At 43.2% G+C, this 27,906-nt stretch overlaps 3 long non-coding RNA genes across 6 annotated transcripts in view; 2 read left to right on the top strand and 1 right to left on the bottom strand.

Moving 5' to 3' along the window:
- The window catches only part of LOC122176045, a 123,647-nt gene extending 116,428 nt beyond the window's left edge, over positions 1-7,219 (top strand). For both annotated transcript variants that reach the window (XR_006177612.1, XR_006177613.1), the window contains exons 4-5: positions 5,551-5,826; positions 7,103-7,219. This is a non-coding gene — a long non-coding RNA (uncharacterized LOC122176045). The remainder of the gene's footprint in view (positions 1-5,550; positions 5,827-7,102) is intronic.
- A 12-nt stretch (positions 7,220-7,231) lies between these two features.
- LOC122176043 overlaps positions 7,232-27,906 on the top strand; it is a 28,023-nt gene continuing 7,348 nt past the window's right edge. The window contains exons 1-8 of one of the 3 annotated variants that reach the window (XR_006177609.1): positions 7,232-10,637; positions 13,431-13,586; positions 14,668-14,793; positions 17,367-17,539; positions 20,993-21,068; positions 21,944-22,018; positions 22,917-23,102; positions 23,548-23,665. This is a non-coding gene — a long non-coding RNA (uncharacterized LOC122176043). The other 2 variants (XR_006177610.1, XR_006177608.1) reach the window with 2 other exon arrangements.
- Positions 17,069-27,906, bottom strand: part of LOC122176044 — a 180,368-nt gene continuing 169,530 nt past the window's right edge. The window contains exons 7-9 of the long non-coding RNA XR_006177611.1: positions 27,460-27,576; positions 26,982-27,070; positions 17,069-17,536 (exon numbers count right to left, since the gene is read on the bottom strand). This is a non-coding gene — a long non-coding RNA (uncharacterized LOC122176044). The remainder of the gene's footprint in view (positions 17,537-26,981; positions 27,071-27,459; positions 27,577-27,906) is intronic.

Raw genomic sequence — 27,906 nt, 5'->3', positions numbered from 1 at the left:
CTGCCTTAGCAATTTTGTCTGTGTTTCAAAATTAAAACTAGACAGCCTAAAAGAGCATCCCCCGAAACCTTCCCTTCTTCCCAGGCCAACTGCAGCAGGCAGAGCTGGCTGCATCCTGCAGATTGCCATGTTCCCAGCCCTGTCTGCAGCCATCCCCACTGCCAGGCTCAGACACAGTGTCCCACTGAGTGGCCAATGGCCCCAGCACTGCCAGGCCAAGCAGTTAGACTGGAGGCTGCATGGCTTTGCTGTGCTCCTACGCTCACTGCCTCATCTGCAGAAGGTGGCATTTCTGCCTCTGCTGCAGCCTTAGATAATGCTCTGTGCCTGCTGTCACTGCTCTCCCATAATTACCAGAAACATTGCTTTAAGAAGTTACAACTTCCTGGAATGATGTGAAAAATGAACCGTTTAGAGCACCAGTGAGTAATAGGTAATTGCAGGCTGGAGCATCTTTAAACACTTTCAGCCTTAAGTACATTTTTGAAGAGCGTCGCTCATTATTACCTTGCAGATCTTGATGGAGTTGCACAATCCCAGTAGCCTAGATTACAAATGATAAAAGAACTTTGTACTCAGGGGGACTGCTTGGCAATTACAGCCAGGCCTGAGGGGGGCAGAGGTTTCAGCCCCCTGCTCTGCTGCCACTGCAGCATTACCACTGTGGAGACAACGCAGGGATGTGTGTGTGCAGAGGGACTGTAGTGCTGCAGAGGTCCCTTAAAATCAGGTCCTGTAGAGTCTGATTCCTTAGGCACATAAACGCACCTTGAGAAGAGGAGCGATCCGCGAGAAGCTCTGTGCAGGCTAAGAGCTGTGTGTCTGACTCAGCAGCAAAGGTTAAGCCTTAGTTTGGTTGCTGCCAGGAGGAAGGTGCCAAACTTCTCCTGGGACCTTTTCTGGTCTCAGAAGTATAATCCCAGATCTATAAAATGAAGATAATCATCTTCTTTTGTGCACAGATAAATGCATTGACATGAGGAGCTCTAGCTCTCATGCGATGTATACATATGGACCTTTAATAGGGAGTGAAAGGCACATTTTCTCAAGCAGGGCTTGGGCACACTGTGCCTGGGCGATGCAGCGTGGAGAACCCAGCGCTGGTGGCCAAACTTTCCTTGCAGGAGGCAGCTGGGCTGCCAGCAACATGCCTTCCCTTCCCATGTCAGCTCTCCGTTTTGCATCCCATCCTCAGGCTGCCCTCTCACCCAGGATGACCCCAGCAATGTGCTCTCAGCTCTGAGCCACTGGAAATGAGGAAACCCCACCACCTGGCTGGAGGGAGGAGAGGATGCTGTGCTCCAGCTGCAGGCGGATGCCCTCATCCCCCTTCTGAGGAGACAGATATTCTCAATGAGCAGGAATGTTCTGTGTGTGCTGAGCTCCAACTCCTTGGCCTAAAACTTCTGAAGCTGCATTATTATCCCAGTTTATGCCATTCATCTGCAAATACATTAGCAGTATATTGATGAAAATTTCTTTTTCTCCCGCTTAAAATATTTCCAAGTGCATCTTCCCATTGTGTGCTCACACCATTTCTTGCCAATAGAAAGTAGTTCTCCAGTAGTTCTCCATTTTCTTGCTGTAATGTAAGTTTGAAGGGGAAGGACTGCTCCGCTGTGCTGCCTCTAGTGAGCATCTGGCCCTGTGTTCTACCCATTTCCAGGCACTACGTTCTGCACCACACTATTCTGGGAAGCAAGGGAAGGAGAGCAGCCCAGGAATAGGAAGGATTACGTGCTTTTATATCTGACTTGTATCCCTGGAGCAAGGAAGGACAGTGTTTAAAGGACTGCCTGCACCATCAGGAACCTGGCCACGTATATGATTGGCATTTGCAGTAGTAATGAGACATTTCAATTCTAATGAGCTCATTACTATTTTTATTGCTATTGTATTTTGCATTTTCCACAAATCATGCAAGGAGCTACTTTTCATTTCCACTTTTTACTGTGGAAAGTCTCAGGGCAATCCCAGCGTCTGCGTAACGGAGAGGAATTAACCCCTACGGAGACAAAGCAGGGGAAGCTGCTCAGAACTGGCCACAGGGGAAGAGGAGAGAATTGAGCTGTGCCTGGAAGCTAATTCAGTAAGGAGATCCTACGCTGCTGTGAAATCCAGGGACAGCGTGTTTTTATGGATGCATCTCCCACTCAGGAACGTCTGTACAAAATCAATCTGCTCCTAAGGGGAAGCTTGGCATATATATTAAGTTCTCTGTTGACAGTTTCTTCCAAATATTGATTTGGATCAGAGTTTCTCTGTCATTTTGCACTGTTTTGCTTTAATGATAAGACAAAAAAGCTTTGGCTTTGCAGCAGTGCTCAAGTTCCCAGTATTGCTCGGCTGGTCTGATCCATGCCCCTCCAGAGCCTTCTTGTCTTTTTTGAGATCCAAGTATGTGTGCAGTAGAGCAGTCCCCAGAGACAGCTCGTGTTGGGTTCCAGTGACCCTGCTGGCTTGGATTACTTTGGCCAGGTTCCATTCAAGCTCTGGCTTAGGCTGCTTGCTGTTACCTTTCCCAGATTGATTAGCAGACACTCTCAGCTTTAGCTCACAGTGAATAGGCAGTACCTGGGAAAACAATCCTCTGCCATCCCTCAGGCTCCATGATGGGGCTTAGTGAGGGGGTTATTAGAGTTAAGGTAGTATGGTCAGGTTGAGGTTGGATTTGATGATCTGTAAGGTCTTTTCCAACCTGAGCAATTCTATGATTCTGTGATCCAAAGGGGCAGCTCCACCACGACCCTGTGGATGTTTGCAGACACATCAGAGTGCAAATGAGACATCACTTCGAATCAGCTGCTGGAAAATCATGTAGCTTTGACACACTGCTGTGTAACCAGGCCAATTCTAACGGGGTAGAGAAGTGGTTAGGTTGCGTAGTTATAGGGGTGATTGAGCCTTGCTCTGAGTTCATACCAAAGGATAAAAATCCACTGATCTGATTGATTTAGAAGGGATATTATGTTGGTGTGCATCCTTTTGGATATTCGAGCAGCCTGCTTTAACCTAGGCAGGTGGGTGAGAAGACTCCAATGTGGAAATGTCTATCTCATAGGCTGGATGCTGTGTCAAAGTAACATACATTTTTTTTTTTTGGCCACCAGTAAGGAGAAAGACTCTTAGAGCCTCTTTTCTGACTTTAGACAGAACTTGGAAAGCCCCACCTTTTGTATTGTCTGTACAGCTTAGACACATCCTGCAAGTTGTGTGCAAAGTCACACAAACAGTTGCTTGAGAAAATGAATTGCCACCAAAGAACACAAAAAAAAGAAAGTGTGTATGTCTGCTAGTTGAGCGATTATTTCGTTAAAGTTTCAACTTCTGGCAAGATCTGTCTCTCATTCCCTCTGTGTCCTATGGCTGCTCAGACATCATCCTTCTTCCGAGCCTAGGGTGAGGGCTGGCCTGGTTTTGATGATCTGTAGACTTTGGTGGCATCTGGCAGTAGCACTGCCAGCTGTTGCAGAGACAATAAAGAAGTAAGAAAGACAAGAGAATTGAAAAAAATATATAAATTTTGACAGTGTCTGTTCAAAGACTGTCTTACAAATGCATATGGAAGGAAAATTTGGGTACAAATCCTCTGTGCCTTTCAGACAAACCTGCTGCTGCTTTATATAGCTCACCAAGGGCACAGGGGGAAGAAGGAGTGTAAATTTGCCGAGGCAGAATTGCATGCTGTATCTCCTTCAGGAATTGAGAAGCTGTTTAAGTGAACCTAGAGTCTTTTTCCCACCACCTTAGAAATTTCTCTGTGTTGTCATTCTTCTGTGAGCTGCTGCACTGGTACTTTGTTTTGATATCTTAGGGAGCGAGATGGGAGAATTAGCAAGAGTTTTGCTCCTGGCAAGATCATCTAGGCCATCTGCTGTTGGCTGAGCATAGAAAGTGCCTCCTCTGCAGGTGTCTGAGAGCTCTGGGGTTTGTGACAAACCTCAGTGGGATTCAGGTGAGATGCAAACCAGCAGGAGCTGCTGGGGGTTGGTTCCATCCTCAGGAAGCTGCAGTAGAGGGGAGGGGGGCACGCCAGTGTCCGTTAGATTTCATGCAGGTCCCATGCAACCAAAACCCAAAGGAATGCTATCAGAGTGATGCAGATAGCCCTCCATGAGGCCTCGTCCCTATGGCAGCTATGTGCTTCATGAAGGACCTTGTCCCTTCCAGCTGCTCTCAGCATCCTCCTTTTCTCCCCGAGGCTGCAACCCCTTGGTGGGCTCCCATCCACTCATTAGTGCATTGCAAGCCAGTGCTGGATTTGTGCTCAACACCAGGGGCTCTGCACTATGTGTATCTTATCTCTCACTAGAGGTTGTTATATTAAGCTATGATACAGAAAATAGTGAGAAATATCTACAGTGTTACTCCTCAGAAACAGACAAGTTTCTGTGTGTGTGTGATTGCTATGCTCAGTGTTTGATCCCAGCTGGAATCCAGAGGGATGGGAGTGAAAAAGTCAGACACATTTTTTTGCAAACCACAACAACGGGGTTTGGTGAAGGGCAGGACAGTGCAGAAACTGGTACAGTGAAAACAATGCAAACAGTACAAAACCAAGCCATGGTGGCAGATGCTCATTAATTCTTCCTTTCCACTGTTCCTTCGTGTACATGTATGATGGTTATCATCCAGAGTTATCCGGTCCCTGGGGTTCAGTATGAACCTGAAATCTCTGGTGTCACCTAGGACACGATGTGGGGGTTAGACAGGCAGGGTGGGCAGCATATAAAATAGTCATGAATTCCAATAACTTGATGACAGCTGAATGTTATTTTTAGAATGTGATTGACAGGGGTTGGATGAGCAGTGCTGTGTCCAGCTAGCTCTGATGGGCCCAGTAAAGCAACACTGAAGACAGTGACAAAATGATGTCATTGCTGAGTGAAGACAATATTCTGGTCCTGAATGGCATTTCTGACGCGCAGTGATCCAAATGCCATCCTTTGCTCACCTTTTTTATGGCTCATTTCTCTATTCTCAGCTGTTGCCTCTGAGCTCATGACAGAAGGAGGATAAAAGCCCAGGATACCTCTGTGATAGACCCTATCGTACTTTTCCCATTGAAAGAATGAAAGCATTTAATAGGAGAGAGGCATTAATCAGTGACTGCAATGTGATACCCTCAAAACAAGGCTCAATGCTGATATTAGTGTCAGTGGGCACTGATTCTAAACATCCAACCTGGAGATGAGGGCAAACGAGTAAGTCAAAAGAAGCTGACACGAATAACTATTTTTGCAGGCAGAGCATCCTGTGCTTCTGCACTGTTTTCTTACCTTTCCTTGCCAGCAAGGGAATGTTTGGGGTTTTTTCTTCTATTCTTCTGAATCCCAGTTGTGATTCTGCTGTCATAACGCTTTGCATCTGGGACAGTAAAAAATTGCTGTGCATTAGCACTTATTGGACTTGACCTGGTAACCTACTGTTCCATGGAAGGTGGTTTACAGCTTTCATTCATGGCGCAGCATGACCTCATTACTGCAGTTCTGAGGGAAGCAGCAGTGTAGCTGCGGTCCTAGTTTACGTTTTTTACTTTCTTTTCTATAGATCCTTGGCAATGGAGAGAGATTGCAGTGCAAGCACTTTTCTGGATTACTCTGTCACCAACGTCAAATCAAAGCATCAAGGATATAAATCTTCAGTAAACATCTGGCCTCACTTCAGCCAGGTTCTGCAATGCCTCAAGTACATTCGGCAGCAGATTATGCTGTGTTCTCCATTTGTGCAATGCAAGCTAATGTGAATATCAAGTCACATCAGTGGTCTGGACAAGTAGTCAAGAGACAAAGACAGCAACCCAGACTGGGAAGTTCGACCTTTCAGGTAAGATTAAACTTTAAGTTCAAAGCTGCTAGCTATGCTGCATTCAAAGGGTTATGGAAACTACTCACATGTTGGGGCTAGAAACTTCAAATCTCCTTCTACCAGGAAAGCATTGCAAACAAACCCTGTGGGTGTTTATATGGAACTGCAGCAGAGTAACACAGCAATGCTCTGGCTGTGCTGGGATGCAGAAATTTGGATTTCTCTATCCTTTTCTTAGATATTTTTTCAGATAAACAACATATCTTTCTCCATCTTGCAATCACATTGATGGGCTTCACTTGTCAAAGCTGGAGCTGTCAAAGCTGGAGCTCAGCTTCTGCCATGGGCCACAGGAGGAGGAAAAATGGAAGAAAAATCTTTAGGGGAAAAAAAAAAGGAAAGAGATAAGCAATAGGATTTCAGTCAAGAACTGGGGCTGATTTTAGTTTTCATGGTAATGGATTTGTTTGAAGAGAATATATTTAATCTATAGATCCAACCTGGGATTACATGGAAAGGTCACTCAACTCTGCTCGTCCTCCCAGTCTCTCATTTCTGTTTGACATCAGCAAAGCCTGAATTTTAATATTTGTTATATTTAGGGCAGATGATCCATGCAGTCAGAATCGAGGATTAGGAATTCATTTTGTAAAGCACTACGTAAAAACACGACAAAATTTGACCCTGGCTCCAACTCTCGTAGTCCACTTGAGTCTAATTGTAAAAGCAGGATCAAAATCTAAAGAGAAGCAAATGTAATTGGTGCTAGTAGATGTTTTTGCTTTTGCCTTTTCCCTTGCCCAAGAGCTTCTGTACACAGAAGCACTGAGGTAGTAGAGGGCTGCTTTGTGCACTGATAGTACAAAACAAGATTAGTCAGGAGCAATAAGAACGACCCCAGCTGTTGTCTGCTGGTAGAAACCTTTTAAAAAGAAAAAGGACAGAAAGTTATTCGATAATTACGAGGAAGGAAGAGCACACAGCTTGAAGTGACTGGCTAGTAATCAATTCCTGCTGTGGGCATTTTTGTCCTGACCATACGATATGTGAAGAAAAATGAGAAGCATGCATAAAGAAATCAGCACAGCTTCTTAAGTGGAAAACCAGAAAGTTCACTCAAAGATAAACAGCACAGTCAGCATGACATGAAATCCCACTGTTTTAATATAATATCTACTTTAAATGTATCAACCTTTCAAAACAATTAAGAGTGTGGGAATAATCATTTTCCCTTTCACTGTAGTGCTTTTTGTGTGTACTTTGAAAATGATTCTTATCTGGTTTGCTTCTACAGCTCCAACTTAAAGGTCATCATGTTCGATCAAGATATCATCTCGTGACAGCTTTGTTGGTATTCTCAGCAGTGCTTGGGAACAGTGGCTGATCTTTCATCACAAACTGTAAAGGCGGTGGTGCGTGTACATAATCCAGAAATAATGGATATTCCTTTTGAATTTTAATTTAGAACTAATTAGCTGTTTTGTTTTGGTTTGTTTTTTCATGTTTGTATTTAGAATGCAAGGATTGGCTTTGGCCTTTGGAATAGATTTTGTCACTGAGTTTCAGGAAGTGAAAGACCTCTCTAAACCTCAGAAAAAGAGGGCGCATGAGCACAACCACTGCAAAAAACGAAATTGTGATTGTAAAATTCAGTGGCATAGAGAATGACAATAGGCTGGAATATCTCCAGAATGCTAAAAAGCCCTCTGACAGTTGTGGAGATGAGAAGGCGATGAGATTCATCCCACAGAAATCAAATATAAAAATACTGAAACGTTAGGGATGTGGAAACAAATCACCCTGAGAGGGGAGGAAGGCAGCACTCGTTGTTCTGGGTGGCTGTTCCACTGGCTGACCTGTGGCATGCACTTTGCAGTACTTCAGAAAGACATTGGCATGGGGTCATCTGTTGAAATATTAACAGAATTTGTCAGCAGTGTTTCCAGTAGTGAAACTTGGCTTTTTTTCGTTCCTTTCATTCACTTGTGGCAGCATTATCTCTGCTTATAGCCAGTTCTTTCCTTCCTGTAGCAACAGCGCTGTGTCTGCAGGAAGAAGCAGGGCTGGGAAGGTGGAGACGACGGTGTCCATGGGCGTACTGCATTTCTCTTAGCTTCAAAGAGGCAAAGTGGGGAGTAAATCCTTCACAGCACTGAAACAGTTATCAAAGTAATCCTATGGAGAGTCTGCCATCGTTACAGATCCCCTTTGGTCCTAACCTTTGAAGAATAGATGGAGGTGCTGAGTAGAGACTGAAAATCTTGATTCAGTTCCCAGTGCCACCAAAGGCTCTGTGATTTATGGGGCAAAAAATCTCAGCCTCTCTCGATTCAGTTCCCCATGCACAACCACACAGAACTCTTTGGTGTAGGAGTGACCTCCTGAGATGTTATTTGTTTATCTCACTGCCCCTTGATTGAGTCCCTAGACGACAGCAGTGTGAAATGAGCTGACCGGCTCTTTTCTCAGGCAGCTTGCTCCCAAACAGCACAAACACTGTGCTGAGTGTCCTTGCTCTCAAGTCGTTTTGAACATTTTACTTTTTATCAAAGGATGTTTTTTCTTTGAGATGAAGCCATCTGCTCAATATTTAATAGTATTTTATAATCCCCTGTTTTCTCCCTAGAAAAAGCCCTTAATATGAGTCATAATACAAACATAATTTGTAAATGAAATGTAGGCCTGGATCAATACCCTTCTCCTTGCTGCAGGGTAGCATAATCACTGAAAGATGTTCTAATTGTTATGAGGACAGGGAATTGTTTCATTTATGTAAGTGAAATGTGTTGTTAAGTTGTCTGATGATGGGAGTTGACTCTGAGGTTTCTGTACTTGTGGCAAAATGTCAATATTCCTAAAGCATCTTGCAGTCAGCAGTTTCAGAGAACAGGTTATTTGCAAAATAGCCTCCCCATTATAATCCAGTGACACACGGATCTGCTCCCTAGGTTCCAGCACTGGCCTTTCCAAATCCAAAGTTAAATGGATTCTGCTCCAAGAGCTGAATTGTCACTGAAACTGCTGTGCTTCAGACAGATTTGCTGTTACTGAGAAAATAGGGCTCCTATATCTTTCTACTGAATAATTTCTCAGGGACATGTCTTCAGTGCATGGTAGTACAGGAATATTGCAGTGTTGTAACTTTTGGATAAGCTAATAGACGTGCAATCTTAGTTAGTGGAAACCTAGATGCTCACAAACTTACTTGGGCAGAACAGTAATTTGCTGTAAAAACAGCCCCCAAAATTCAATAGGAGAGTGTATGCAGGTATTGTTTAGTACATGTAAATGTATTCAAACTTCATTAGCTAATACCAGTGATTAGCAAAGTTACTTCTTGATTTCTACTACAGCAAAGTTACTTCTTGATTTCTACTACAGAAAAACTTAAGCTCTGTTCTGGTGGGCACTAGGATTTTTCTCTGTGTAATAAATGAAAATTACATTTAAGCATACACTCTTACCCCATCATCGTGAAGTCCTGCATGTTCAAGGGATGCTATTCACAATCACTGAATTCTCCAAGTACTCATACTTGCAGTGAGCCCCTCGGTACGTACAGAGCCCCACTTGTCCTCTTTGTGAACTGTTGGTCAATTTTTGCCTTGGATCATTTCTGATAGGCAAGAAAACCAAGTAGCTATGTTCCATAGGAAAACCACATTTACTTAGACTGTGCTTCCCAGTTCCCATTTCCCCCAGCACAGTGGAGATCATGTGTTCTTATGCTCTCACCAGCTTACTTTTGGTCTTCCATAATTGCTTTTTCAGGGGCAGTGACAAGCACTTACCTCAGCAGGTGAAGATTACCCTTTCCTCTGTTGTTTCCCTTACACTCAACACAGGAGCTGCTAACCTGAGTTGCTTCCCTATAGCATCACCATTATACTGCACAACAAAGATGTCATGTTAAAACGTTATCACAAGAACCATCCTTGCCATATTCGGCCTGGTCTCTGGTAGCAAAGAGGCTTTTCAACACGTATCTGCAAATCGTCTCCAGCAGGACCTCTCCCTGACCTGTGACAAGCAAGTGTGCATCTTTCCTATTGCATACTGAGACTTGCAGTTGCCTGGGGTGTGATGCTTTGGGGTCACCTCGGCTTATCGAGGTCACTCCCCTGGCATTTTGCTTTCTGATAAGCAAGGTCACAGCCTTGGACAGTAGCCCTGCAATTTGTACTTGTGCTGCGTGGACTCAGACCTGTGTGCGTACTCAGCTCTCACCCAGATAAAATAGCCTGTGATGAATTCCACTGTAAGAGCAGTAAAAAGAAGCTGTGTGAACAGGGTTTGGAGGAGCAGGGGAAGTACATCTAGAGAGCACTTGAAACAGCCTGTTAAGAAATTGCAGTGTAATGCACAGCTCCTTGTCCTCATCCACAAAGAGAACCCTGCAGGCAAAAGGCACCTAAGCAGGTCAGGTGCCAAAGGCTGCTCTGCTCTCTGTATTCAATTAGCCAGATGCAGCAAAATAATGGACTCTATTCATTGAGTGCAAGTCTCATTGCTTGTTTGACTTGATGTGATAGAATCACCATAGATAAAGGCGCAAATAGTACCTCATTGTACCAAAACCTCAAAATAATATGCTACTAATGAAGGCAATGTTAGTCATATAAACATTCTATAAACCCACTGAAGCAGTGATGGAGCACCTGGTGGGAAGGCAGAGCCAGCCCAGGGGTGCTCAGGTGCATGCAATGCAATGCACTGAGTGATGGAAGGGTGGAACCAGGATCCCCCTCTTCCCAGCCCTCATTTAAGGGCTGGCAGTGAAGGCAAGAGGATATCACTGGAAATCCCTGTGTACCTGAAGCTTTCTGAAGGTAAGCAGCTTCTTTCCTTTATTTCTGTGCCCACAGCTGTTGCATTGTTGCATTTAAGCAAACCTTCACTTGCTGCAGTCTAGGACCTTGCTGGCCTGCTGTCATTGCTGTGCTTCCCATTGTGTTACAGTAGATTTTACTTATTCACTAGGTCACACTCACACTTGTTTGAACTGTCTCTTACTTGGAACTAGATGATCTTTAAGGTCCCTTCCAACTGAAGCTGTTTTATGATTCTGTTTCCTGGGATTTAGTTCCTCTGCCATAACCTCAGAGACAAGCTGTATGGGTATAGTCCTGTACTAGTTCTCATTCAGAAAAAGCAGAGCAATTCAGGATTTTTGCAGCCCAGTAAGTTGAAGCAGTGGTAGTTCTCACCACCCAGCACTTGCCTGACTTGCGTAAATGTAAACGGAGGAATTTCACCAACTACTGCATAGCAAATGTTATTGTGATTTATTTATTTTTTTTTTTTCTTCCAAAATACTTGTACAAGAGAATCAAAAATATTTTGTAGGGAAAAGTAGGGAAGCTTAGGATGCAGCATGAACAAGAAGTTGGCACCGTGCTCTGTCTGAGACCTGACCCAAGGAAGCTGTTGTAGGTAAAGGTGCTTTATCGTGTTACTCAATGTTTTTGTTAGGAATGAGGATTATCATGTTACTTTCAGATAGAGAACTACATCAACTATGTCTGGCTGCCATCATTTTTGCCTTCTAAGAGAAGCGATCAAGTTTTGTCTAACCTGTAGGGGTGGAAAGAAACAACATTATTTAACACCTCAACATATCAATTTCCTGTTTAGTTTGATGGGCTGACTATGATTTACAGGGTTTCATTATGAGACTCAATTAAATATAGAATTTGTAATATTCATGCAATTTCTATGCCAAATATACACAGTGCTGATACAGCAGGGATCTCAAAATATCAACCACCTGCTTGGGAGGAACAGAATTACGAATGCATCTCCTTAAACAATAATTCATCATACTCAAAGTCTAAAGTTAAGCTACTCCAGAGCCAACACAGCTGCTTTATCTTATCAAAGGGGTACTGCTGACTTACAGTGCCTGTTATCATTCTTGTGACTCTTGACTAAGAATGCAGTCAAGGATTTGGAGGCCTGGGAAGCAGCGCTGAGTGTGGCATGAAGGATCCTGGCCTCTGGATGGAAACCCAGAATTGTGAACTGCGTGTCCACACTGCTCATGCAATGCACCAGGAAACCAAATCAGTCAGGTTAGGGAACTTTAGGGAAAACCTTTGCGTACCTCACTGAGAGCTGCAGGGAAATAACCCGTCCCTCTCGTCAAGGATCTTCTTCCTCAAACCCCTCCACTAAATAAAGAAGGTTATAGGAGAGAGACTTCCCTAAGTGAGCTGAGATGCAGTACCAGCTCACAGGTCACAATGCACCTTTTTCCCTTGGGAGGGATGCTCTACTCAGAAGAATGAAGCTAACTTTAATCCTCATGACTTGGTTATAAGAGGACTTTGATCTGACAAGATGTAGATTTGCAGTTGTTATTTTTCCAGACAGACTACAGGTAAGACATGCTGGAAGCTTAGAGGGCCTCCTTACAGTGTGGGGATATATGCTCATAGCAAAAATGAGATTTTTGAATGTGAGTGGGGTTTGGAGGCTGCAGTAGCACTACAATATCATAGTGGCTTTAAGCCCATTTTCGCTGCAAGGAGGCAGAATCCTGCTGTGCTTTCAGACAGGTGTTAGTCTAATTGGTCCTTTAGAACTTATATTTTACATCTTCCCTTAGCGGCCAGGTTCACTGATTAAGTATTCTTCATTAGGAAGCTTTTCCAGTCTCTAATTTAAACCTTTACTTCGTGTGGAGCCAGGCACTTTCCTTCCCCCTTTGGTGACCAGCACAGTATTTCAAAAGTACCTTGTCCACAAACGTTTTGAGAGTTAGGACTCTGCTACCACATCATTTTGAAGCTCCACGCATTCTCCACTTCCTAATTCCTTATAAAAATGAAAAATGTTTTCCTTCTTTATAATGCCTGCTGCTCTCCTGGAGTTAGGGATGCCTCAGTCCTTCCTGTCCTTTTCTCACTGACTCAAATCATTTCAGGATGGCTCTGTGAAGTGGCCGTTGGAAGCTCTCAGTCAGCAGTGGGGCTGTTGTGGCGTTAATGAATCTTGCTAAACAATTTAGACATCCTACGATAAAAACCACCAGAGGAATTTCCACCAGCCAGAGTACAAGCAATTCTACCACTGCAAATATAAGCTGGTGAGAAATATCAATATGATCAGTAGTATCCTTGCTTTAAGACATCAGCTATTTATCTCTGGCAGGTTTGCCTTATTGCTTTTTCCAAGACTGTCTGCTGGGAACACATTCCTGACCCAGAGCTCTTCCAGCCATGGGGTGGATGTGTTGGTGCAGCTCAGAAGGACGTGGGCGCCTCTGCCAGCTCACATCTAGACACCACATAGAGCCAAATAGCTCAGGAGTGTTTGTATTACAGAAAACACACACTTCTGAGAAGGCTGTGACCGCCCTCTTATCATGAGGAAATAAACCTTAGGGCTTTAACAAATCAGGGCAAGGAAGAGTGTTTTCATCTGAACTAATATTGCCTGAAGCATAAAAATAAACGTAGGGCTGTTTTCAGACATAACAGGCTCAGGATAGTGTAAAAACACAGCAAGAAGACTTAAGAATTTGAGATTACAAGCCGGTTTGCTTATCTCATCCAAAAACATCTTATAATCAGCATTTTCATCTCATCAACCATCTCTTCTTACCTTTTGTTCCCAAACAGTGCTGCAGGCTTGGTTCTGGGATGGCTCTTCAGCATCAGCAATGTCTGCCTTCCCCATTTGACAGAAGCTCCATTTCAGTGATGCAGAAAATTAATAGGGGCACTATATTTCCTTTGTATCCAGACCTAAATACTGTTTCTATGGCTGCAAACATAGTAAGTCTTGAATGAATGGAACAAAGTCAAACTCCTTCCTCATGATTTCTGAAGCTGATAGCAAAATCAGCCATGAAGGAGCATAGACAGAAAAGCTGCTTCATTCTAACCTTATTGGGAAAAACTTCTTTGCACCAATTAGAGAGATTACAGTGCTCAGAGTGATGCAGAAAACTAAATAACCGGGCAGATACACTAACCGGATGTCACTTAATCAGACAAGAGGAAGCAGTACCCAACAGCGAGCGGAAAACTCTCCGTGGGACGAGCATCACCTCACATATTAATTTCCTATTTCTGTATTCACATCTTTTGTGGCCTCTCCAGCCTCTGCCCATGAGCAGCTCTGGCATGCACGAGTCCCTCCCGTGCTGGGTGAAAGGAGCTCTCGGTGCGTGGCCATGTGTGCCCAGGATGCTGCAGTCGTGCATGGGCTCAGCATGCTGCAGCACAGTAGTGAAATAGTCACACGTCAGGAGGAAGAATGTGGGTTCTTGTTTTCAGCTTTGCTCATTGCAAATCTCTGCAGGGCATGTCATGGGAAAACCGACACGTCACTGAAGGCCCAGAAAGAAAGAATGCCAGAAAAGAGGTGAAAAACAGAAAAGCCTGAGCATCAACTCTGCTCAGGTGTAAGGCTTTGGAATAATAGCTGTGCTAAGGTTTATAGAAGTCATTAAAAACCCTTTGTGATACTTGAACTGTGCTACTGAAAAATAGCTGTTTCCACCCAGAGCTAATAAATGGATGTTTGAAGCGCAAGCTGAGCTAATGTGAATTCATGCTCAACTGTGCGTGTCATGTTTGGATGTAAACACCCTTTTCACATTGTACCATACCACCCCAGTGCTGCTGTGCTTTTCATGTATCTCCGTGGTATTTACATCTCAGCTATCATTTGATAGCTTAAAATGCCTGTACTAAAATCCACTGCCTTTCAATTGGGCTGAAGATGTCAAAGTATATCTATGTATATGTAGTCCCAGTTAAAGTTTTATGATTGAACCAACTTGCTCTGAAATTGCAGCTTTTTTTCCCCAAAAAAAGCTAGAAAAGTTTTTTTTCCTGCCTTGTATTGTAGGTAATATTTGAAGAAACAAAGAAGGAAAAAATGCCAGACCCAAGCCTTGCTCACCTGGGGATCCTGCGTGGGATGTAATCCAGCCCTGCTTCGGGACACAACCTTCTGCATTGCAACCAGCACCAGGTAAGGCACGAAAGCAAAACACATCCCTGCTTAGAAGTCCACCATGGAGACTTTTCTGTTCAGTGTCAAATGTGTACTGAATTCTCCTACATTGTTTTACTCGTTGCTTTGTCCTTGTCTGCCCAAAGATGAGGGAACATATCTCAGCCTGTTTCAAACACAGCAGCTGCAGTGATTTCAATAGAGTGATAAGTATTTATTCCAGCAGGAAGCCTTACCCCAAATCTTCCCTAACTGTAAGGTCATGCTTTCTGCTAAACAGGATCTTCCATGTGGCATTATGTTAAAGCATGCAGTGTGTTTTCAGCAAACACACACAATTCAGTGATTCATTTCACTGGTGACAGGGCGAGGGGAAATGGCCGCAAGTTGCACCAGAGTAGGTTTAGGTTGGATATCTGGAAAAACTGCTTTACAGAAAGGTTGTTAAGCAGTGGAATGGGCACCCGAGGGAGGTGGTTGAGTCACCATCCCTGAAGGTGTTTAACAACAGTTTGGATGTGGTGCTCAGGGACATAGCAGAGGGTTGTTAGAGGTAGGGCAGTATGGTCAGATTGTGGTTGGACTCGATGAACTTTAAGGTCTTTTCCAACCTGAGTGATTCTATGACTCTATGAACAGCCCCATGGTGACAGGGATGACCACAATCCCCTAAACCTGTAGAGACAGATAAAGACAAATATTTTTACTGTGTCTTTATAATCATGTTATTATATCTTTTTAAACATTGCATATAGCCGGATGCCATGCTATGGTAACAGAGGAACAAGAGAAGTAGCGTTCTTAATACTTGAAAAAAATACAAGGTTTTTCATAGGGGTGAAAGCTTTCTGTCTAGCAGAATTCTTATTGAACTTGCTCCCATCACATTACCTGTTCACGTGCTCCCCACCATGCCCTGCCCAGCAATGGGCCTCCTCCCTGCTTTGTGCAAAGGTAGATTAAGCAGGAGGGTAAGAAAACAGAGGGGAAAAAAAATGCATTTCTTTGCAGTAAACACAGCCTGCAGCCATCGGTTTCTCTCAGCATTAGATGGCAATTATTTCTGTGTAATAAGCAGTCACCCGATGACCCTCCCCTTCAGCGTGCAACGCTTCTGCTGTCAAGTGTTAATCCCTTTGTTAGCTACTCAGCTGCACATTCATTTAGGAGGGCTAATGACTTACACTGTTCCTTCTCTGCATGATTTCAGCAGACGTGTAATTAGAGGTGAATGGCAGCTTCAGAGGTACGGCTACCACTGGGGCCGGGGGCAAAGTCAAAGTGTTTGTCTGATTTCACCACGGGCTGTTCCAGTGAGTGAAACCATGTGGGCGGCTGGAAAGGGGGGGGGGAAGGAAGTAGGAAAGGAGAAGCCTAAAAAAAAAAAAAGGATAAGAGTCATTGTTGGGCATTTGGGGAGCTCGGATGTGAAAAACGAACGTGTTTCCAAATATTTTTTTGTTGGGGTGTCAGACTGTGAGATAAATGCCAGCCTGTTGTATTTTGAAGGTGAGCTGAGGAACTGCTCATGCGCCTCAATGGTGCCTTACAGACTACAGCCTCTTTTTTTTATCTAAATGAAAGCCATCAGTGTCTGCAACACCTCAAGAAATATCCCGCAGCTCTTCCACCATGGGAAGATGTCCTTCTGAAGTCCAAGTGAATCCTTGTGTATGTTAACATCACAGGATGGAGTAGAAAAGTAGAACAGGGAGCTGAGGTCCTGACGGATCTGAGATAACAAAAAAAATCCACCAAGAACCCCAAACCTCTTAGCTCTGATTTGTATGCATAGACAAAGCACAGTCTGGCTGAGCTGCAGCATTGCTCCCTGTCCTTGCAGCCATTGGGGCTGAGCTGGATCCCAGCAACGTGCAGTAGCTGCTGCTTGTGGTGCTGTAGAGTAGCATCCCCAAGGCAATGGGCTACTGCTCCTTCCCAGCAGAAGCACAGCATCTCACACCTCCTATGGCTGCATATTCTTTCCTGCTTTCCCTTTTTTTCCTTTTTTTTTTTTGCTCAGCCCTGGTTCCTCCCAGCAGTGTGCCTGCAGCCAAGGGCTCCCTTCTCTTGTCTGTTCTGGAGTGCAGTGTCTCTTGCCTTCACACCCCTTGTGCAGACACACAGCAATGGCTGATACCACAATTGTGTTAAAGAACACCAACTTCCATTCTCTTGGTTGGTTAGGAGATAAGCAGAGTGCTAGTTTTATGAATTAAGATAACACACCTGCACCAGTGCTTTGAATTCAGGGGCGTAATTTCATTAAAAATGACAAAACAGAATAAATCAATAACTAATTAAAAATGGCTTTAATTCAAGCCGGGCTTATGATCTAATATCTCATACAGCTGTCTAATACAATTATAAACACAATTTCATGGTTAATGAAATATAAATGAAGCACAAAGAATGGCAAGCTCCAAAGAAACTTCTCCATCAGTTGCCTTTGCAGCCCCTCCACCCTGCCTGCATCTCTGTCCCATCTGTTAGAAGTAGATCCAATGGTGAACAGCCATCACAGTACAAACTGGAGTCTCACCACTCATACAAAGCCTTATTATTTCTCTGCTCTTTCTTTCCCCTTGAAGCACTGAAGAGCAACTCGAGCAGCCTCAGAGGAGATGACACACATTGGGCTTCCATGTCCACATCCATGCAGACGTGTTGCCATCGTTGCCGGGCAGTCAGCAGGGACAGGACGTGGTGTGGCTGACAGCCTTGGGATGAGGATATTCAATTCTGAGTGACCTGTGATCTGCTGGTAAGCAAACACAGTAAATGAACATTTCTGGCACTTCTTTATTTCATCATCTTTTTCATTAATAGTGCTATTCTCTTTTTGAGTTATGACAGTGATTGCTCTCCATCTGCCTAGCTGTCTAGCAGTGGGTTTGGTCTCCTTTTGAAAAAGACTTGTGTGCAATTACACACCTCACAGCTATGTACAGGTAGACCCAGGTGAAACACTGGCACCGTTTCCCACTATTTTCTCATGTATGTATTCCAAGAGCATCAGTGGTGCCCATCCTCACTGCATGCCTCAGCGTGGGAGGGAGAGGGTGAATCAACCCCATTTGATTTGAGCTGTAATGATCGTCACGAGAAAACAAACCCACTAAAGGAAGCGAAGCTGTACAGTGAGTGAACATATATTGTTCTGTTGTGGTTTGGATATAATTGGATTGAAGTTCGTTGGAAACTTAGCCCAGACTCAGTGAAAGGTTCACACAGCCTCAGACCAGCAGCTTTGCGTGGCTCAGGTTTAATTATGAATGGTTCGCTCAGCCTCGGTAATGACTCATATTCACTAACTATCCCTTCTATGAGATGTGACAAAAGTGTATTTCAGAGATGTGAAGCATAATTATTTAATGATGAAGTAAAGTTGATTAGGAAGCCTTTAAGCTATTAGGCTCTTGGTAGGATATTTTGCAGTCAGTGAATAAATGAACATAATTTAATTCTTAAAAGCTCTACAGCTCCTGCTGGCTCTGAAAATGATATGCAGCTAACAAGTTAGGGTTTTTCCCATTATAGAATTCTATATGCTACAACAAAGAGCATACAGAATTCAATGCAGTGCAGGGGAAAACTATTCTTAGTGACTATGCAGGCTAAAAATGATAGAACTTACATATCCAGTAACAATCGTGAACCTGACAAATCAAGCTTGTAAGCCTGTGGTGTGATCCGAAAACCTAACAAGTTTCCAAGAAAGATCTCTGGTTTGAAAATACTTTCTGGATTCTCTGTTTTTTTTTCTTTTCTTTTTTAATTCTTCATGAGATGTGCAAGACAGAACAGCATGAGACCAGCAGGCAAATGGCTGTGCCGTAGAAAGAGTATATTTATATATGATGTAGCTGTGTTCCAATTATGAAATTGATCCCTGCATAGAAATCCCTTAAGGGTGGCTATTAATGAGATTGCCCGCTCTGTGTGCATCCAGTAACAAGATTAGGTATGCATTTATCCTGAGCAGAGATAAACCAGCAACAAGTTTGTGCCAAGATAAGACAGTTCTGAAAGGCAATTAAACATGGGACATAATGTGCGTGCACGTGTCTGTGAGAGGTTGTGGGATGGAAAGGCTGTTTTCATCTGCAGAAGTGCTTCTGAGCGTAACAGGTAGGGAAGCAGGCTTTTCACAGCGGTGAGATTAAATCTGAGCTTAAATAGCCAAATATTTGAATTTAGAATGCACTAGTCAGTTTTATGAAATGTGCAGATTGGCCTTTTTGGCTTCTCTTTTAATGAGAGAAGATTTTGTCAGATCCAATGCCTCAAACGTATCGGCACTTCAGTCTGAAAATCAGGCTATGAAGTTCTGTAGGAAATTCCTTTTCTCCTTTTTTTAAAAGATGAGAACTTCATTTTCAACTGCAGTGCCAAATGTGCAACTTCCTTACATTATTTTAAAAACGTGGATATTTGACCCTTTGCCTATGGTTTGCTTGAGGTGAAGGAACAGGCTTTGCCCATGCATTCACTGATGGCAAGGCTGTAGGGTTTCAAAATACCCACAAAATCAGTATTCTGTCCACTACATGGTGAGTGTGTAAGCTGTATGTAGGAAACGTGACTGGGAACTGTAGAATGTTGTTGCATAATTTTAAGAGCCTTCTGGTTGCCAAAAACATATGGTCTCTATTAATAAGGGTATTTAGCATTTTTCTTCCTAATTTATTCACAGGTAATTATTTGCTTACCTAGCTCAAACTGGGCCAGAATCCAGCTCTTATCTGTCGTGGAAAGCTGTCACATTTCCCTCTGCCTTTCGCCAGCCCTCACTTGAGAGCAGCTATGCATCTGGCCAAGCAAAGCTGCTCTGTTCCTTCTCACTTATAGTAACAGAGTCTTGCCTGGCCATTAAAAACTTTAGTTTCTACAAGTATTGTGAAAAGTACTTTTCAGAGTGCTGCGGCACTCAGTAATTCATAAGAACTAACAGATTCAGCTGCTTCTCCTGTTGGCTGCCCGCTCCCTGCCGGGACAGCTGGCTCTTTCCAGGTCTGTTTCCATGTCACTGCAGTGCTCAGCAGTGCCAGAACATCATCTAACCAACACTTCAAAGACTCCGTTTTGTCTCACCTCTTGTGGTGCTGCATTCAAAAGTTAAAGAAAATATAAAGAAAAAAACCACTTCCCTAAAAATTCTCATCAAAGATTTACTGATCAGACTCCAGAGTCCAGGCTCTGTCTGCAAACTCTGATGCTTTTCTTTCTATATGTATCCTTCTTTTACTGCCCCCCCTCCAATAATCAGAATCCCAAAGTGTGCTCTTTCTGATGAGGATTAAGCCATGACCTGCACGTGATTGCAGGAAATAAGCCTTTAAAATATGCCCAAATGCGCTGCTTGTTTGAAGTCACTGATCCTTAAAATAGATGTCTGAAAAAATGTGTAATTTCAAATGCTTCTGCAGATATTGTTCCAGTATGTGTAACAAGGGGTCACATCAAGCCAAGTTACATCAGTTGTGCTCTGTTGTATCACGAACTGAGCCAAATGAATCAAAATATACAGTAATACTTCAACTGATAATGAAAGCTTTATACAGTTTCTTTCCCTAGATACTTCTTAGGAAGCATTAAGATATTCAGCATGATTTGAGGGGGTGGTTATTTTAGCTATTTGCCAAAAAATCTTTTTGCTGTGCAGAGTATTTTAATGTCACTGATGCTCGTCCTGCTGGGCTGTCCAATCTCCTCAGCCACTGCGTGGTCTGATGGCACAGCTTACCTTGGATGGGCCATTTCTTCCTCCCTGCTCCCCCCTTGTCTGTCTGCTCTCCATCATTTCTTGTTCAGTGGTAGCCTTCTTCAGAAGAGCGGTCACAGCGGGGTTGTGAGCTGGTCCACCACTGATGAATTCAACTTAAATTAGGAGTTCCTGTTGTCTTGTTTTTTGGCACCTTCTGCTTTGTTCCTAGCCTGGGGCATCTGAGCTTCAGATGCTTTTGCAAGAAAGATGTGCAGTTGACTCTAAGCTCCGTTTCTCGAGTAGGTCTAACTATCATGACTGAGTAGACCAAGAAGAGGCTGAACCAGCACAGATACACAGGGCAGAGTGGCTCAGTCATAAGAGGTTCTGAGAAGCTCCAGAAACTTGGGAGAATGCAGAGACACTTATCATGAAAACAATTTCCACTTGTGACCTTTTTGCTCAGAAATGGTGATAACATACTTGATTTTTTTTTTTTTCTTTTTTCAGTGACCTTATGAGATGTTGGTTATGACGTGCTATCATTGAAACCTCTGCAAGAAGCTGATGCTTCAGGAATCCTAAGGTACTCCCTGTCATTTATAGTTCCTGTTCCACTTGCTGGTGAAGCTTTTTCACTGTCATTTAATGTATTGAGTACACGGATAGTAGTAGAACAGTACTGTTCCCTCCTCATTAGTCTCTCAAGGCAAAACATAATTTGGTCCTACTTCATATTAATTTAATCTTAACAAAATCAAGACAGGTTCAGAAGTTCCACCTTTACTGAGGTTCTCAGCTCTGTTATGCCTGTGTGCATACAAACCCCATGAGAAAAACAGTTCAGGCTTTTCCACAGCAATGATTAAAGAAAAATCACAAATGCAATGGAATTCAAAGCAATGGGCAAAGGCCCAGCCTTCGCTGGGTCAGTGTGCACAAAATGGAAGGGCTCGTTACTATAGATGGGAGAGGAGCAGAGCTATGCCACAGATGGGCTTGTATTTGATATCATCTACTGACAGTGACGGGTCACAGCCTCACCACAGCTGAAGTCTGTTGAGGGCCACCTCAGAGCCTCCCAGCAGCAGTTCAAATGCTGCATGGTACTTATTTGCATGCAATTTGAATCCACCCTAATAGCGTGCATTGCTGACAGATAGAAGGAAAGGATTCACTGCCCGCACTGAGCCAGCACCGACAAGCCGGGAGGTGAAAACTCAAGAGCTCCACTGAAGACAGCTAAAGCCCCCATTGCTGCACACTGTGGTTCATGCACAGTCACAGAGAAATAAATCTTGGTTAAATTTTTGATGAGCTTTCAGCTGCTGTAAATAATTAACTAGGGTCTCTCTCGTTTGAACACGTGTGCAACTTTTCATGTTTCAAACGCTTCCTGCCTCGATCCCCAGGGGATCGCTCAACTTATTCAGGTCACTTCTTTTATTTATTTATTTGCAGCATCACCAGTCGAAACAAATTTTGAACTTGCAAGCTGGGAAGGGAGAAAGCAGTTTCCTTTCGATCTTACTCCAGGTAAATCTCCAGGGGAGCACGTGTCTCGTTTGCAGTAGTTGAATAATAGAGATTGATAGGTTAATCAGTTCCAGTACATTTATGGAGTAATACTGTGTGCTCATAGCTGAAGTTTTTATGTTTCTCAAGTCCATGTTGTTTCAAAGATGATAGTGCACGATAACACAGGACAGCTTCTTAAAGAGGGATGCATTAATGAGGACACCCCTGTGTCCCCCCAGCTAAAGCACAGCCTGCTGATCCTGCTTTTGATGTGCTGAAGTATGACAGCACAAGGACTGAAGTCAGTCCTGCATCACCACCAGGTAGCAGCATGGAAAATAAGGTCTTAAGAACAATCATTCTGTCCCTTCATTAGGTATCAAAAAGAGCTTAGATGTCATTTTAGGTGGAAACTAGGCTATCTTGTGCATGTATGAAGTGGGCGTAAAATGTATTAAATACTGGATTCAGGCTCCTAATTAGGGGCTTTGATGTCCTATGATAAGACTTTAATGTGAAAATTGGACTACTGAAACAGCTCCTTCCTAATGACTCCATCCTGCTGCCATCCAGCTTGGTTGTTCTCTATCTGCACACAACAGGTCACTCACCACTGCTGTGGTTGGAGGCTGAGCACTGTCATACTTCCTATTTCAATGCCTATGGAGCATGATTTATTACAATGACAGGCCATACTGCTGTTTGCAATGCAGGCCTAGTTCATTCTCAGTTTTTAATACAGTTCCTCACATAATCTCCAGCACTTGAGGAAATATATTTATTATGTGCATATTACAGAATAATTTAAAATCAGCTTTTGGGTCAATCTTTTTAATTACCTATTTTATCAGCTCTTTTTGACTAGCAGTTTAAATAATTGTGTTCGCCTAATATCTGGAAATGTAATTGCTTTTAGACATCCTTTATTCCACTCCTGTTGTCATTTCTGCAAACTGCTCATGTTGGCACCTGTCTGTGCAGTGACAGATTTGTGATGACAGCTTGCATAACTTATTTATAAAATGATGGATTATTTTGGAATTTAACTTCAAGTTCACAGACTGGAAAAGTGGAGAAACACCTGCTTCTTGCAGAGGACCTGGTAAGGAAGTCCAAAGGAAACTACGCATATATGGGAAGCACATGCAAAGTGAAACAGAACCTTGTGGGTCATTGTTATGCTGGTCCATGCTTCAGCAAGCACTCCATGGATGCAATCCTAAGTTAAAAGTCTCAGTTGTTGGGGCTACAGAGTGTGAGGAAAGTTCCAAAGACTGTAGTCCATTGGACTCTTGTTTTACTGAACAGTGGGGATAAGTGGTCTCCTCCCAGGGTCAGATCACAACAGGAGCCAAGGGGAAGTGAAGGGAGAAAGGGGACCTTTATTTCTCAAAATACATTCCAATTGCACAACTGATTAAAAACATACTCTAAAAGGGAGGGTAATGCTAAAGAGATACTAACAGCTGGGAAATGAACAAACTGACAGTTTGTGTCACACAGGTTAGGGTTCCTGTTTCTTACTGAATGTTTTCAATAAATCACAGGCAGGGAGCAAGGATGCTGGACCATTGTAATTCAAAAGAGGAAAGACACAGGCAGTCCTATTGTCAGAGCCTTCATTCAAGTCCATTGAAGGACTGGAAGCATGACCAAAGACAAAAGGTAAGAAGGATGGGAGGGAAGGGGAAGGAGGGAGGAAAGGAAGGAAAGGGGAAAGGAGAAAGGGAAGGACCCGACTAAGTACCTCCCAAAGGACCAGAATGGTATGCCTTTGTGTTCAGGATTTCAAGGATTACCTGCCTCACTCCTCACCAGTTGCTGTGAACAAACAATCTACATTCTCAAATGGTTACTTGTCTGCTATCAGACCCTGCTCTACAGTCACGTTTCCCACAACTTTCTTGCAGAGAGTCCTGCACTGACCGTGTTCACCCCTCCCAGTATTTCTTCCACACACTATGGGTTGTTTATCCATACTTGCATGCAAATATCCCATCTCATTTTGTTCTTTTAAAGTGCCGTTTAAATACAGCTTTTCAGGGAAGCAGCCTGTTTCAATTCATCTTAGTTGAAAGTAGGCTATAAATCTCTTTGGTTTATTTTATTGATCTCAGACAAAATTACAAATATAAATTACGGCTGCTGCAAATTAAATGTTCTAAGCAAATGCACCAGTAACACGTGCAGCAAAGGACACAGCAAGAACAGCAGACAACAGCCAGAGCCAGCTCTCTGTGCAAACCCTCAGCCCCCGTGCTCTCCTCCCGCAGGCAGCCTCATCTACCCACCATGACAGCTCCAGGAGAACACTGCACTTCAAGTGGCACTGTGTATTCCATGTGGCCCAAGCTGAAATACAGAAATCTATCAACAGTTTTACTGTCCCAGCAGTTATCCTCATTCTCAGACTCACTATCAATGCTGGCCACAGGGTCACGCTCCACAAGGACAAATATCAGGTGTTGCTGCTTCAGGTAGCACGCGTTTCCTATGAAGGAGCTCCCATTTCACAAGGCAGCGTAATCATCAGTTTTCTACACCGCTGCCACTCAGACCCTTATGCACTAAGGTTTCTGTTTACCAGGTCATAAAATTGCAAGTATAATAGCAGTGACTTTGCTGCACTTGATAAAACCATAAAACATTTCATTTCGCTGCCTACTGAGCTTTAAAAAAAAAAAATGACATTGGAAAGGAGACAACATTCTTGTTACCATCAAAGTATTTCAAAATATCTACTTTTCTGCTTGTGATCTGTGGACGTGTGTTTTTCCTTCTCTCCGCTTTTGCAACTATTTTTAGACATGGGCTGCAAAATCCAGAAAAAAAGAGATTACTTTTATTCTTGCTTAAGTTTTGTATGATCACAAAGCCTCTGAATACGTATATATCTGTACGTAGTAGAAGTATTCACATGCCTACCAATTCTACAAAATAGGAAGCCTGGTAAGTAGACAAACTCTGCATTTAATCCGTGCTCAAAAAAAGCCCAAACAAACAAAAAACAACCACAGGACACACTGAAAATGCCATGACTGTCTCTCTGGCTCATGGAACTGATTTGCTCCTAAGCCAGATTCAGATGGACCTAACAGACCCTCCCAGCTTGCAAGCTGCCCATAGATGGCCCTTCTGTGCTCACAGCAGGCAGAACGCCTCGACTTTGTCTGCTCTCATCATCTAAGCCAAGAAATAAGAAAAAGTAGTAAGATTCAGGAACAATTTCTTCCCTGATAATAAGTCAAGCTGCAGTTAAAGGGAGACCTCCAGAGATAACTGGTACCCATGGCATCTCTGTGCTTTTTGAAGTCAGATGTTTTCTTGAAAGACAAGCATTCAGTCAGGATCTCCAAATCCTCGCTTTTTTAATGGTGAAATTAATGGGAACCTCACTCTTACTCCCAGTCTGATATCAACAGAGCAGTACGAGCAGGACTCAGCAGCATGGGCACAGGGCTTCTCTGGGTGGGCATGGTTGGCCTCTGCTCTGGGAATCGTGTTCACGTAAACTGCCATCTGACATTCTGCTTTATCCTCCACTGTACATCAGTTTCTGTAATTTTATTCATGATTTACTTTGACCTTTAGCTGTGTTTGATATTTTCTGGTACAAAAGCTTGACACTTAATAAAGGAAATTTCAGGAAAACATCAGCCAGCGAGCTAAATATCTGCACAGGAAAAGCAGATTTCGTAGTGAAGTGAAAAAACAAGAGGATTGCCTTGCTGTCAGCTTAGGAAGACCTCCACAAATTCAAATCATCAAAAGAGGGATCACCTTCTGCCTCGACACCACAGTTTTACACATATTTCTTTTCAAAATACCCAGGTCCTTCATTCAGCTCTTCTGGGTAATCTCACTCTACGAATTTCCCTTTGAGAAGATTTTCCTCCCCACCGTGTGTCAGCCCAAGCTCCATCACAAGAATGCAGTTAGGCATGCAGCAACTGCAGAGAGCACCTTGCACACGTCTGCTGGATGCAACATTTCAACTCCAAGTAGCATCAACATCCAACAGTACAAGCTGGAACTTCAGTGTTAAATGGCAAAGAGGCAGCAATGAGGTTAAATACCTTTCCTGTGCCTACAAGTCACAAGGCTTGAAATGTTTGCTTATTGAACCGTAACTTGGTAGCACGAGGTCTGGGCAATAGCAAACCTGTCCCTCAGCAGACCCAGCCCCTCTTCTGCAGTCATTTGCAGAAAGGAGAAAGCTTTTTGCATTCAAAACTCCCAAGGAGCTTTGTGGGCAAATGAAACATGAAAATCTCTTTGATCATGCTTAAATATTTCAGAGAGGTGATCTGGCTTTGGAAGTTTAATTACCTTAAGCCATGAGAGGACAGAGAACGAGGGCAATGACAAAGAGAAAGAAAAGAAGAAATGAACTTTTTCCAGGACAAAGGGATGTTACTATTTATGAACCTGCAAGAGAATTAGAGCTGAAATACTTAGAAAAAAAAGATGCTTTAATTAATGATGGTAATTCTTATGAAAAGGAGCAGATTGCCAGCTCTGAAAACTGCCAATTCTTTTTATCCACAGTGTATATACAACCTTAGAGAGGCTGTTGCCCCAGTATGGGACATTGCCCTGAGCTGAGAAGTCCAACATCTCAGTGGTCACAAGCTTTGGCTTTCGCTGCAACTGAGCTTTGCAAAGTGAGTAGTTATGCACTACATCGATTCCACGATACAATCAAGTCCTTTGACATGGGCAATTTGTCCCTAATGATTTGAGTCAGCCTATAAAGGTTACCAAGAATCAAATCCTACTGAAGTAAATGTAGAGAACCACAGGTCACATTCAAGGACCAAACCTGAGGAAGTCATGGTAAATGGATTACCAGGTCCTTCTATTAACTAGGGAAAGTCTTTTTAAAAAAAATAAAATAAAATTATAAAGAAAAATGTAACTCCTCCATACACACAATGTAACAATTGATGCCATTCAGATGAAGTCAATTTTGGTTACTTACCTATTATCCTGTTTGAAGAGCATAAAGATCCCAGTCCTGAGGAGCATCATAGCTGTGGGGCCATGTGGCACCAGCTGCAGAATTTGTTCCTGAGTTAGAAGAGAGGGGGAGGGATTGTTTTTTCAGTCGTTAATACTTGCTGGAGTAATGAGGTGTTAGCAGAAGTCTTTCACCATCTCCCTCGACATCCTGTTTCCACCCTCTGCAGCTGGATGGGAACTCCACCTCCCAGAAGCTGCAGGCAGACAGACTGGGGTACAAATACCCTGGTAGAAGGAAATGCAATCTGACTGATCCCTGAAAATGTAATTTCTAGTTCCCAGTGGCTAACAAATGCAGGTAGCTCAAGCTAAAGCAGAGGGTACCACAGCAGCTTTCTTATGGGATGGAAAAGCAATGTTCTTTAGTACCAGGGACTGATATTACATAGATTAAGTCAAATGTATCAACTTCACTTTAACATGAGTGTTTCCATTACCTGGGTCACAGAGTCTTGCAGTCACTCTCCAGAACCCGCTGTTATTAATTCAGCAATTATAGTTTTATGGTGGCAGGGATTCCTCGGTGTTTGAGCTGGCACTGGAAAGCTGTAATTCTGAATGGAACATGACATGAATTACTGGATTGCTGTAATTCTTCAGCTTTTCATGCATTTTCACTGCATATATTAAAATACAGCAAGCAATTCACTTTTAATTATGCAAATTCAAAGACAGTAAGACAAGAGCTGGATAAGTTTTGAAATGTCTGCTCTGCCTGACCACCTGGGGTTAGCACAGAATTCCATGGGCTGATGAGGTCACCCACAGCCCTGCTCACCTGGCTGTACACAACACAACCTCTTTTTAGTATTCAGCAGTATTTCCAGAGCAAAGAAATTGCCAGAGAGAGGGGGAGCTGGGAAAAGGCAGATCCTGTCCACCTG

This window comes from Lagopus leucura, unplaced genomic scaffold (genome assembly GCF_019238085.1).
Source record: "Lagopus leucura isolate 7727_CA_CO unplaced genomic scaffold, USGS_WTPT01 Super-Scaffold_760, whole genome shotgun sequence".
NCBI classification, from domain to species: Eukaryota; Metazoa; Chordata; class Aves; order Galliformes; family Phasianidae; genus Lagopus; species Lagopus leucura.
Note: the sequence above shows the minus strand (reverse complement) of the source record. Positions and strands in the feature narration are given on the sequence as shown.